General features: G+C 33.7%; 1 protein-coding gene across 3 annotated transcripts in view; it reads right to left on the bottom strand.

Annotated features, from left to right (window-relative positions):
- LOC139748059 (uncharacterized) overlaps positions 1 to 14,453 on the bottom strand; it is a 108,570-nt gene that overhangs the window by 73,414 nt on the left and 20,703 nt on the right. The gene's annotated exons all lie outside the window — the stretch shown is intronic.

Below are 14,453 nucleotides of genomic sequence, written 5' to 3' on the forward strand. Positions count from 1 at the left end.
GTCCACCTGCTTCAGGAATATTGCTCTCTTCTACGTTATACAAAGTGAATAGGAAATTAGTCAAAGATGCGCATATGTTCTTACAGTATCAAATATACCATGAGTGATAATGTTATGTGTACGATAAATCTATAAATCTTATTGTAACAAAACTAAACATGATCACCTACTTGAGTTGCCGATGATTAATCATTTAAACTGATAACTCTTTAGTTCTGATCATTACCATCTAGGTCCCTTATAGGACTGCTGGTTGGGAGATCTCTCGACATGCGCCTATCTGTTGATCAAATGACTTTCAACCGCTTCTGAGTATGTATCTCTTACCTTTAGAGGCTTTCTTAGTGTTTTTTCAACCTACTTACTCCTAGGCTATAGATCGTGACCTGCTGACGTCAATATATGTCCTGTAGCGAGTACATATCTCCACCGAACTGTGGGGCGACAAAACGATATCTTCTAACCATCGACAACGACCTGATTTTTAAAACAGCGTTCAGAACAGCACTTTACTTTGAACTTTACACTTTGTCATCACTCTAGACAAAACTGGAACACCTCGTTCATGTATAACTTCAGAATCCTTATTAGACGACGTTTGTAAGCCAGATAACTATAGATGTTCGTGTACAGAGCCGACCCATGATGTAGAAGTAAATATCCACTGCAGATGTGTTCGCAATGTAAGCCATAACATCTCGCGAAATCGAGGAGTCTTGAAATAACCACCATATGCAACCTAGACTTTTAAAAGATAGCATAAAGCAAGATGCCTTATCTAAAAGGACGTGGGGTATAAATACACCATGTATCACATTTGCTAGTAACCCATATGAGGCCAAAACAATAACTTATATATCTATATCATACATACGTATATATATATATATATATATATATATATATATATATATATATATATATATATATATATATATATATATATATATATATATATATATATATATATATATATATATATATATATATATATATATATATATATATATATATATATATATATATATATATATATATATATATATATATATATATATATGCACCCATATAAATCATTCAAACAAAACAATGCAAACATATTTCATATTCATTCTAAATCTATAAATTCTGTCTCTTTGGATTCTCAAAGTTCACTTACATAATTTTCATAAGGCTGTTGATACATATGTCAGGAGTATAAATATATTTATGTTTCTCGAGAAAAGGGTTAAAGCGAATGAAAGAAACAGAAATAAAAGAAGCAATTAACGTTAATGAGAATATCTTAGACAAAGGAAAGGGTAGATTACTTAAGAACGAGACATGAGAAATAGATCAATATATGAGGCCACATGCATGGTGAGAGTGTAGGTAGTCTTAGACTTCTACTAAACACCTGAAGAATTTGTTAAAAGATAAATTTGGTTGGTGAATATAGTTTGATGTTGACGACTTTAATGACCCTGGTAACTGACAGTTCTAAACGCCAATCAGCCAACCAACCAGTCAAATCCACAGAATGCAGCAGAATGAAAAAAATGAACATATTGAATAACGAACAAGAAAGTGTATGTGAGAATAACAGACGATGCTATAGATGAGCGTAGAAGAAATAACAAATAACAAAGGTATTTCACAATTATGCACAATCATTATTCTAAAACAATGAGTAAACATAACAAAGAACGTCACTATCTACAAATAGTTTGATAATAATTCAATAAACTACCCTCGAATCCAAAGGATATTCTACAAAAACTACCACGGAGCTGGCAGATAATCTAAGCTTTCCTTGCAAGAGAATTACAAGAATGCTAAATTAAGATCATCTTTAGTAGTAGAGAGTCAGACACCTTGCAAACCATAAATCATGAATAGTTTGGATTTGATTGTGATGTGATTTAGGGAGAATTCAGACAGCCTTCCTGATTAGAATCATGAGCCGTTATCAACACCTTCTATGCAGTGAGATAGCTAATTGATAAACATAAATATCACTTGTGTTATCTCATAAACATGAAACCCTTACCTCACATTTTCTTACACGAAACAAAGGTATCTATATTTACTTAAGAACTATAGATTACTAAGACATTTGTAGTGAACAGATATATCAGAAGGCAAATGTAATTGTCTTCCTGTGGCTATACGAAGAAGATGCACTTTAAAAATCATCTCTTTGAGACACTCACGTCCTTGCAAACAATTATGATCAGTCTTGGCCATATGAGAGTAGTATCATAAATCATCGAGTCATCTATAATCTTGCGATTTATTCTAAATGAAAATTACTTTATATGAATACTATGATACATAGAAGCTGCTTTCTACAGACACATGTAGAGTTAGTGTTTCCCTGTGGGAACCCGAAGATGGTATGCTTTCTTAAGCTTTTTACTTTTACGTTGGCTTAATCACGCAGTCTACAAACAGTCCCACAACATACTAAGATTAATCTTCCGGTAGAGAATGAGGTATATATATGATGCACTTCATTTGTCTGAGAAGTTGAAGTCGTACCAAGTCAATCATTTATTTAAGATAAGATGAGGATAAGCATTATCAGATATTTAAGAGTGTCGAACGTTTTTTGAGAAAGATATGAGAGGGATCCATTTCACTGTTATGAAGTATAAAGTACTGAGGTTATGATAGCATGGATCATAACAATACCTTCATTAATTATGCATATGCAATCATAGCCTTGAGATGTTAAGAAAATTGATGATTGCAGTAGGTGTAACAAGGTTTTGTTCCAATAAACACTCATTATTCGCTCGAAAACAAGATATGTAGTGGTTATATGTTGAACACCACATTGTATTCATCATCTGCTTATCGTTACCTCTAGCACAGACCTACATAAACGATGTTAGTATGAACAAATAAGGTGAATACTCTGAAGAATGATTTCTGAGAATTATTAGAAAACTCTCAGTGTCAAACTCTGATGGTATTTACAACATAAGAACATGATCTCTAAAGAAACAGAGAGGAAAGTGTAGTTGATGTAATGATTAGAATAAGAGGAAAGATAAAAAGATACGGATCCCAAACTGTTAACTAGTAAACGGGAAAAGATAATGATTATTTATTTGAGATAGTTCGAGGTGTACTTGTCGTAGCCTTTCAAGTCTAAGTGGTAATATTCCTGAAGAAACTAAGGCTAGAGGAGACTGCTATTGTGCACCACTACTGTACAGTTCAAATGCTCTTAGAGGAGACAATATATACTTATATTTTTATAAAGTCAGAGACGGAGGTATGCTTACTTAGATATAGATAACAATTAGTTGATTATAACTACGTAGACGGTGTTGGTAAGTCAGAGGAAATCAAAAAATGTATTCACTCTATGATATTGGCTATGAGAAGATTCTATGTTGCGATGACTTAATGGGTGTAACATATGATTATCATCACCTGTAAAAGCGAAGCACTGATCAGTTCTTTAGAGTAACCATTATCAGTACATCAGAGAGTACGACAGTTCTTTGTAAAGATATATATACATGCTTCTAAGAAGTGTATCATGAATAGATCCTAAAAAGAAATAGTAGAATAATAAAGAACATAAGCTTGATGTCATTTCTCTTCTTAAAAAGAATAAAATACCCCTTGACCTGATAAAGTTTTCTTCCTCCAATCTGGCTTTGAACTTATATTGCTTTATTTTCCGGTATTCTTCTAGCCTTAGGCAATTTAATGTAATCTTTTAAAAATGTGAGATACTTGAGGTTATTAAGCAAAGATACATTGAAAATAGCATTTTTACGAACTTCCTTTCTCACAAAAAGGAAAATATAAGATTAACGAGTTAAGTATGCTAGATGGTTTGATCCCTCACATTAACAATAAGAGTTTGAGATATTATGATCTAGGATTCAACAGACTAAAATCCTTATGTAAACGAGGACTTTTCTCAGCCTCTGTAGCTGTTTGAAGAATATCAGCAGATTACAGCTCTACGCACCATCGTCTGCTACCCCCTGTGGACTGGCTTTTTATAGTGTAGATAAAATACAGTACAATATTAGCCTGAGAATGTATCACCAAAGCAACCAGTGGATTATATCCAGCCAAGGAAGTGAATGAAGTGTTGGTAACTGTATGTGGGTTAGTAATCGTGCTTATGACAATTTTCTCGGGATGTTTACATTCATGCTGTATAATGAAGGTAACGACACAGTTGTCAGAGAAGGTATAAATTGCTGGGTTTGGCATTCTTGCTGAAGATCGTTAGGAAGATATACAAGTATAAAAGAACTTTCATGTCATTATGGTCTGTGAAAAGACCCAGTGCCATCAGTGAAGAAATTATTGTTTGGTTTCTCTGGCTTGAAAGAATTCTTAGTTTTTTTAGGCACTCGAAAGCAATTTGGGAAGGCCTAGACAACAGTAGGAAGGATTTTGATGATACTGCGCCTGATATGAAATCAACATATTCCTTGACAGTACCAAAGTTTCATCTAAATTTCTAAACTGTCATTGATACGATTTTGAGATATTCTAAGTCAAAGTAATGTCAGGAATCCATGACAAATCGTTAAATGCAGTGAAAAATTGTAAACTCATATCCTCAAGCATGACGTTATGACCCTTAGAAATGATGGCCAGACCGTTGACCTAATCCTTAAAGGTTGGGTCATAGGTCGCACCATCATACATAAAGAGGTTAGATGCTAAAAGGTTAAGACGAATGGACGTGAGATTAGTCAATTGCTTATCGATTGATTAAACTTGATAACAAATTGCAGGAAATTTGCTGACAGGCTAGAATTGTTCAGAATGATGCTCTCATTTTAAGGCTAATATCCCACGTAAGACTTAAGAAAGTAAGTAGGAGGGATACTTGGTAAAATGGTACAATATGATTACGAAGAAGACAACATACTCTCTGAATTCACCTAATGCAGGTCAGTCAATTCTATCATTTCTAATTCGTCCCGCTGGAGAAAATATTCATCAGTATATTAGAGAATGATGAAATTATTACCTTAAAATCTGTTGCAGTGGTGACTTAACCCATGTATCATCCTCATTCCAGTGATCCACTAGATGAGTGAAGAAGTGACAAGTTGACTTTATCCTTTGTTTTATGATGTATGCAGATAAAACATAAACAATAAATGAAATGTTAAATTACACATACACACACACACACACACACACACACACACACACACACACACACACACACACACACACACACACACACACACACACACACATACACACACACACACATGGTATCTTATAACACACTGTTGCTCACCAAAGTGATTTATGGAAGGCCATCCCTACTAGCATCAAGGATGAGCCTAAAATTTTATCTCGACTCAAGAACACCTGTTCGAAGCTCAGTCTTCGAGCCTGCCAAAGCATAACATGGATGCAAACGGACAATCCAAATGTCATTAAGTAAAGTACACATACTCCAGTAAAAACCTAACAAATGAACTTTAATATAGACATAATCCAAACACTTTACTCAGACTGCAGGTAAAAAATACACTATGTTTGCATCCAGAAGCTCAATTTAAAAGTTTATATGTACTCATATAATAAAGTTTCGCGGGGAGGGAAAAGTGTGGGGGTACTTATCCCCGCATTCGAATAATTGAAAACAAAATGAAGCACTCTTGACGAGCATCAAAAATCGAAATACTCATAAATATTGTCCATAATAAATGCTGGTCGTGGAGGGGGCCATGACCCGTGTTTTTCCTGCTGTGGTGTTGACCAACATCCCCAGGGGAATATGGACGCCGATACGAGAGGTAGTGGACGCCAACAAACCTGCAAATATTTGCTTCTGGTTCAGCAAACAAGGAGGATGGCCCAAGCTGCGAAGCCCAGCCAAACTTGCTTGTAAATGCAGAGGGAAGGGAGGCAGGGAACGACCCCCACCCCCCTGCATGTGAAAAAGGAGGTGTCCAGATTAATTGCCTGTTCACAAGTGCTAATTGGCGTTCTGAGACAGCAAGGGGCAAGGGCGAGAGGCTGAGGGAGGCTTTCAGGGGGGTATGCAAAGGGACGACAGGGAGTGGAAGTAAGGGAAAGGGAGATATATGACGGTTAAGGATAAGGAGTAAGAATACATGATAAGAGATGAGGTAAAGAAGACAGATTAAGAAATGAATGGCGGATGAAAAACATAAATGATTAAAGAATGAACGAGAAAATGAGGGAATGATCAGGGGTGTAATCATTAACGCTGCTGACTAAGAGTCACACACAGGACTGCCCAGGATGGTAGAGTTGGTCCAGAGCTGACCAAGCTGTTTATCCACCCTTTTGGATGATTGATGTGTGGATACTTGGCTTAGGCAGGGTTTATATATATATATATATATATATATATATATATATATATATATATATATATATATATATATATATATATATATATATATATATATATATATATATATATATGTATATATATATATATATATATATATATATTCATTTAATATTTGTGTCATGATCCATATATTGTAGAAGGACAATCAAGCGTAATCTCGACAATAAAAACTAGAAAGATATTGGCCATGTAGAATAGAGATGTAGGTGTGCATGATTCGTTTGGCTATGTGTTCTCTGCTGTAGAATTGTTAAAGGAAAGCTGAAACACTTTTATCATCTTGTTTTTCAACAGCCACGAAAAAAATATACTTTTTTTTTTTAACTATTTTTCACTTTTAGTCATTTTTGGGACGTTTAATGGCACAAGGAAAATAACGGGAAGGGTGAAGGGAAAAAAAGAATTGAGGAAAAGTTTGAAAACTCATTGTGAATGTAATTATCCTCTGGGTGGGAAAATCCATTGTCCAAGTACGAAATCTAAGCTGATAGAAGCTTGATGATTAAGTATTTTAGAACTTAAGCTACTAACATTTCCAGTGACTAACACTGGCCAAAATGTAGTAATTTATAGTCCTGATAATGAGCTGTTGAAATTCACTGTTGATGTCAGTACTTTCGTTTGCCATTGTTAATATATAATTGCAAATTGATAGATATAAGCATTAGGAGAGTGATGCGTCTCCAACAAGCATACTTGAAATATACAACTATCAATTTCTTTTGATTCTATGTACGTAAGCTTTATGAGAATCAATTTACCTCCTTATAGATATAAAGATAAATCGTACATATATCTTTATTGAAAACTTCATTTCTCTGATAAGATTATATGTATATGCTATGATGTGTTGTCTAGCCAGGTATATAGAGTATAAAAAAGTATAGAGTTTAGCAAGGAAATTAGAGTAAAATAAATGATTTACAGAAAAATAAAAGGCTGATAGTATATCCAATGTGCAGATCAGTCTAGCATATCTTCTTATACTTTTTCAGTATATACTGATTTTCCCTCGTATTCCCTTTTGCTTTTGTCTCAGATCTAAAAGCCTTCTTTCAAGCCTTTACATCAAGTATCTGTCACTGAGCGATACAAGAGAATCATATCCATATTGCCAGCCTTTAAAACAAGTATCTGTCATTGAGAGATATAAGGAAGCCACACGCTTCTTGCTAGCCTTTAAGTGAAGTATTTGTGACCGTAAGGTATAAGAAAGTCATACTTAGCTGACTCTAAGATAGTTCTGTCCACCTTCCAGCGAGGCTGGATGCAATACAATATATCCTCCGAAACAATTTCCTCACCCCAAAAAACTTGTCGTCAAAATAGATGGAAACAAAAACAATACCATAAGGCAAAAACAGACCAGGGAGCATTTCAGGCACAATACTAAATCCTCTAAAACGTTGAAGCTCCTAAGCAGATTAAGGAATTAAGTCGCACACTGCATTCAAGAATTTTACACTCACACTGGCCAGCGAATTTCTCAGTTCTGAGCCTGATGCAGAGGTGAGCAGGGAGGATGGTCTGAAGAAATAGCGAGGCTAAAGGAACAAGAAAACAATAAGGAAATGGGATGAAGAGAGGTGGGAAGAAATACAGAGAATGTATTCATGCAAACTCCGGTCAAATTGAGTTGTGTTGTTTCAAAAGATGAAAGGTGTAGTTTGTGCTACAGTTCTTTACCTAAGGAATAGGGAAATAATCAATTCTTCATTTCAATAGAATTTTGTCTAGTGTATCGTCTTTATCAATACGGTTGCATTATCTCACAATATAGAGCGGATGTTAAAGATAAATGATTGTAAAATGATAAAAATGTAGAAATCTGAATGAAAGGCAAGGGTAACCTATCCCAGAAAGCAGGTCCTAAGTTGCAGGCAGAACCATTCCACTTCAACTGCCTACCAAGAATATAAATTACCGATACCTATATGACTATTATGGCTATATGAACGCAATAGCTCTACAAGTATTGTAGGCATATGACTGTCATAGCTATATAAATGTCATAGCTATGTAAATATATTCTATTTGGCAAACTGCATCTTTCTTAAAGAACCTAGACTAAGACAACAGCATCTGCATGTTATTTTCTCATTTAATTTAGGACATTCATTATTATATATCGGTTAGGTTTCTAATAGATGTATTTCATTAGAAATCTTGATATATTGTCTCCTGTGATTATGTATACTTAGGTGTACATTTTTATTCATCTTTATTTTATATTGTTTACATAAGCCTTTTCCTGCCATTCTACTTTAATTGTTGTTTATATACCCTCAGTATCTATTAATCATTTCGTTATCAAATAGATACTAACGCTTGACTGGCCTTGGTTCTGCATATGACCTACAAATTGACGCTTGAACCCTAACTACAGACGTGATCTTTGAAATAATGGATTTTCTACACTTCATCCATGACCTTTGACCTCACACACCACACTCGTATCTGGCCTTTGACACCATGTAAGATCTGTAACCATGTGTTTTATATACGTCCTCATATGTAACATGTGACCTTAAAACTGATATACAGTCGGATTTACAGACAATTTTTGAGATCAGATATATGTTACATGATACATGTATACTTCCTAATCTCACATAAAGATAATAAAGACAACTAGACCGACCCAGACACGTACACACACACACATACACACACGCATACACACACACATATATATATGTATATGTATATATATATATATATATATATATATATATATATATATATATATATATATATATATATATATATATATATATATATATATATATGTATATATATATATATATATATATATATATATATATATATATATATATATATATATATATATATATATATATATATATATATATATATATATATTTCTTCTTTTCTTTCATACTATTCGCCATTTCCCGCATTAGCGAGGTAGCGTTGAGAACAGAGGACTGGGCCCTTAAGGGAATATCCTCACCTGGGCCCCTTCTCTGTTCCCTCTTTTGGAAAAAAAAAAAAAAAAAAAAAATATATATATATATATATATATATATATATATATATATATATATATATATATATATATATATATATATATATATATATATATATATATATATACATACTAAATACTAATAAACAATAGATATATATTTGCATTGCAATCCTCGTCAGTACTCGATAGATTTCTACCCTTGAAGGTTTATACATCTCATTAGATGATGATGTACTTGTTTTAACTACTAGCCAAAAAAATAGAATCCCATCTTTCCTTTTTATCAGATTTTTTTTTCTATATTAGTTTTGCAAGCTATTTTCTGTCAAATTGGAAATGGAAAAAACAATTTGAAAAACATAGGGAAAGGATTTGATTATATCCGGCTGAGTTATGTTGGCAGTCTCATCACCTGTGGTTTATGTCACAAAAGGATTATTGTTGACTCATTGGCAATACTGAGGACCTAGGCGTGACACGTCCGCAGAGTTGGTGATACTGTCAATCGAATGTCAAGTGATATATATATATATATATATATATATATATATATATATATATATATATATATATATATATATATATATATATATATGGCTGGAAATTTTCATATATCGTCGTATGAATACACCAATTTTTAGGATATATGGTATAGTCAAAAAAAGATAATGGGAATATTTTCTGCATCGGAAAACAGTAGAGAAATTTGAATATTACGCTGTAAGTAATGCAAGGGATAAACATTGTTAACATACAGAATACTAGGACACTAGCACACGCATGACTATGTAAGTATTGTTACGTATAAGAAAACATACTTTTCAAATTGGATGTACATACACAAACGAGTCCATATGCAAATTCATGCAGATATATGTATGTAAGCACATTAAGTACATATACACAAACACAGACAACACACACCTAAATGCTTTAAGTATACTGCAAATGATTATTACCGAATATTTCAGCTGAAACTCACTGACATGTTAATAAATGTAGGTGTATCATTAAATACAATGAAATGCATTCTTTGCAAGAGTCCCGAAAGGACTTCTGGAGCATGGAGGATAGATAAGGTTTGGTAGGATAAGATAAGATATGGCAAGGTAAGATAAGGTAAGATGAAATGGGGTAAGATGAAGTAAGGTGGGTTAACTGAAAATTTTAGAGTGATTAATAAATGGGGTTGAAATATGATGGGCAGATGTTGTGCCTGGTTGTAAATCAATGAGGGGATAATACAATCATGTTCTTGATATCTAACCCTCATTGCCTCATGGGCTGGTATTCGTCATTATCCCAAAATTGACGTTCAAGTTACCTGTTTTCATATGGAATGAGCATCTGGCATCGTGTTTCGCAAATGTCACTATCTTGAAAGATCTGGATGTACACAGCTGTATAGGAAGAGCTGTTGGACAATATGCTGATGTGTAGATGATTGAGTAAGACGAGGCTTTGTTATATGGAAGCGGAGGATAAATGTGTATGGAATTTTCCTGTGTTAAGATCCTTAAGGAAACCTGCTATGTTAATCCCTGTAAAAGAAGGGTTACAATTATTGAGTTCTGAGGAGACTCCTGTTCTGAGCCATGTAAAGAGGTCTACTGTGTTAAGCCCTCATAAAAGTCTCTTTACCCCCATATAGATTTTCCCACATCAAAACCTCGTAAAAGATTTTTCCTACATTCAACTCTTGGCACACTAAGCCCTGTGAAATTGTCTACCACATCAAATCCACAGGGAAAATTCCTATACAAGTTCCTATAGGTTATATAGCCATTAATAAATGCAGTTCCTCACAGATACTTGAAGAAATTAGCAGCTGGTAAATGGGGAGAAAGTCTTCCCAAAATATAAAATCATTACAGTATGTTATATAATTGGGGAGCCAAGCCGTCCCGTATATGTAATTATAATCGAATGAGCCTTCTGATGTGGTGTGATTACGAGATCAAAGTGTCTATAATCAGAATCTACCGGAAGTTAGCGTAAATAGCTATCTACACCAGTAATGAATTCTATAGTCAAATCGGAATTTCATTGAAACATTTCGTCCATTTGCATGATCAGAATTTGGGTCTCAGAGAAAGTGTATCCAATTTGCATGATCACAATTTTGGTCAGAAAGAATACCTTAATTGCATGATCAAAGTTTCGATCAGATCATCTAATTCACATGAAAATATTTTGGTTAGAAGATTGCATTATCAAAATTCGGTCAGAGGGAAAACCTTCTTTGCTTCAAAAAACACACCTTCTTTTCAAGATGTACTGCACATCTTGACCATAAAATTCTCGGTATTCATACCGTAAAGTATTTAGTCAATCATTTGCCAAGAGGCTAAGATCGACTCACCACTGGCTAAAATACTTTGAAGTACTTAATTTCTGCTCTGGGGCATTTAAATCAAGAATGGTTTCACTTATGGCTAATTAAGAAGAGAATGCTTCTCTGGTGTCACTGCATAGTGAGGTAATTGCATAAGATGTGAATACATATGCCTGCGTATGATGTGAGGATATTCGCTTGCATATGGTGTGATTATATACGCTTACGTAAGAGTGAGAATTTATGCTTGCTTTTAGTGAGAACATATATGCTAATTTATAATGTAAGTATGCACGATTATATTTGATGTGAATGCATATTCTTGCACATAGTGTGAGTATATATGGCTGCGCATATCGTGTGTATGTATGTTTTAGTACACTGAGAACATAAGTTGTTGTGTATGGTGAGACTATATGCTTGAGTATGGCGGGAACACACGTACTCATATGAAGTTTAAGCAGAGGTTAGAATTCTTGGTAGTCTGCAATTCTTAGGTGTACAACGCGTGGGAGACTTACCGTCTAATGGGACTGGGCTATGTGGTTGAGGCTACTGGTTGTTCTGGAGCTGTTAGTAGCTGCCTTCGATGACAGGCGAGGTTAGGAGAGTAAAGAGGGAGGGAGTGTGGTGGCAGGGGTAGGGCAGGGTTTTGGGGAGAGTGAGAGAGGGGAGGAGATAGTAGGGAAGAGGGGTGTGAGTTGTCTACTGCACACACACACACACACACACACACACACACACACACACACACACACACACATATGTATATATGTATATATATATATATATATATATATATATATATATATATATATATATATATATATATATATATATATATATATATATATATATATATGTATATACAAAAAAATGAAATGATTACGGTGTTGAAGTCCACCATTGATAACCACGAGTAATGAAGTAATTAAAACATGACTTACTATATTCTTTTTGTATTAACCTAACCTGTGATCAAGTCCTATGCAAATATATCTGCTAAGTATAAACTCTATTGGTATTTCTAATTACAGAATGCATATTAGGACGACGGTGATGTTCATCTTCAAAATCTAGTTTGAATCACACTGGGATTGAACTGTATCCATCCTACAAGACTTTCATTGGAAACTAGATTTAATTATATAGATATAGATATACACCTACTGATACAGCATTAAAGTTATCGTCAGTGGATTAAGTGATTGTAATACAAACACCACTAACTCAGTGATCGTAATTTGAAAAGAACTCTTATGTTCTCTATAATCTAAGACTGAACATATTTTGTTGCTATATACCTATCATTTTTCACTTTATAGATAACAAAAATGATGGTAATGATTACAACAACAACAATAACAATAATAATAATAATGATGATAATAATAATGATAGTAATAATGATAATGATAGTGATAATGATAATAATAATGATAATAGTAATAATAATAATAATGATAATGATAATAATAATAATATTGATATTAATAATAATAGTTATTATTATTATCATTATCATTATCATTATTATTATTATCATTATCATTATTATTATTATCATTATCATTATTATTATCATTATTATTATTATTATTATTATTATTATTATTATTACTATTATTATTATTATCATTGTTATTATCATTATTATCATTAATACTATAAATTGATATCAAAACATAATGGTAACAATAGCATTTGTTTTTGAATCTTATATCAGTGGTAGTTAGACAGTGGTTACAGTGTTTTCTTGTAGTGTCAGTGGTAAGTACAGCAGTAGCTGTAATTGTTTTCATAATACAACTGGTAATACCAATATGTCTATAGATTCCTTAGTAATATCAGCAGGAATATAAGTATCTATATTCTACTAATATGATAGCAATAGAGTTATAAAAAACAATCACTGTATTACTTAGAATTAACATTTGAATTTTTCTGGCAGATTTAGATTTTATTGCTTACAATTTCAAATGAAATTCTTAAGATCATAGTCAACAAAATGCTTAATATTAATATAAGTGTGTGTGCATGCGTGCGTGCGTGCGTGCGTGCGCGCACCTGTGTGTGTGTGTGTGTGTGTGTGTGTGTATGTGTGTGTGTGTGTATGTGTGTGTGTGTGTGTGTGTGTGTGTGTGTGTGTTTATAATGATAAGAAACATTAGCACCCTATTAGTGTGTGTGTGTGTGTGTGTGTGTGTGTGTGTGTGTGTGTGTGTGTGTGTGTGTGTATACGCCTGTCGCTAAGGAAAAACCAGCTTGACATTTTTTCCCCCCACATCAGGAATGGCTTGTAGCTTCCATCTACGACCCAGTTATTCTCCTGCCTTTGTTTGTTATTCGTTAGCAGGCCGTCCCGTACCTCACAAAGCACAGCATTATTAGAACTTGCCTTTCGGATTTAGTCCCAGGATACCAAACGCATCTTTTTTCATCCCTGGGGTAGAAATACAGATGATTTTTGCTAGAGCGGGAGTGCAAGTGATGTTACTGTCTTTTTATGTGCGGTGTAAAACCCTAGCCTTGTTTTTCCCTAGCAACGAAATATGCAGAGATTTAGGAGATAATTGCGAAGTATGTCTGTTTTGGCCAGTGTCAACAACTACTAAATATCAAATGAAAATCAAGAGATTTTTTAACTTTTAAAGAAAGAAATATATGAAAGCTAACTTTGTCTGGACGTTCCTGTGAATAGATCGTCTTTAGACATGTTTTCAATGTCAAATCACCGTCTGAATAATTTTTCGAAGATC

The sequence above is a fragment of the Panulirus ornatus genome, chromosome 72 (genome assembly GCF_036320965.1).
Source record: "Panulirus ornatus isolate Po-2019 chromosome 72, ASM3632096v1, whole genome shotgun sequence".
Classification (NCBI taxonomy): Eukaryota; Metazoa; Arthropoda; class Malacostraca; order Decapoda; family Palinuridae; genus Panulirus; species Panulirus ornatus.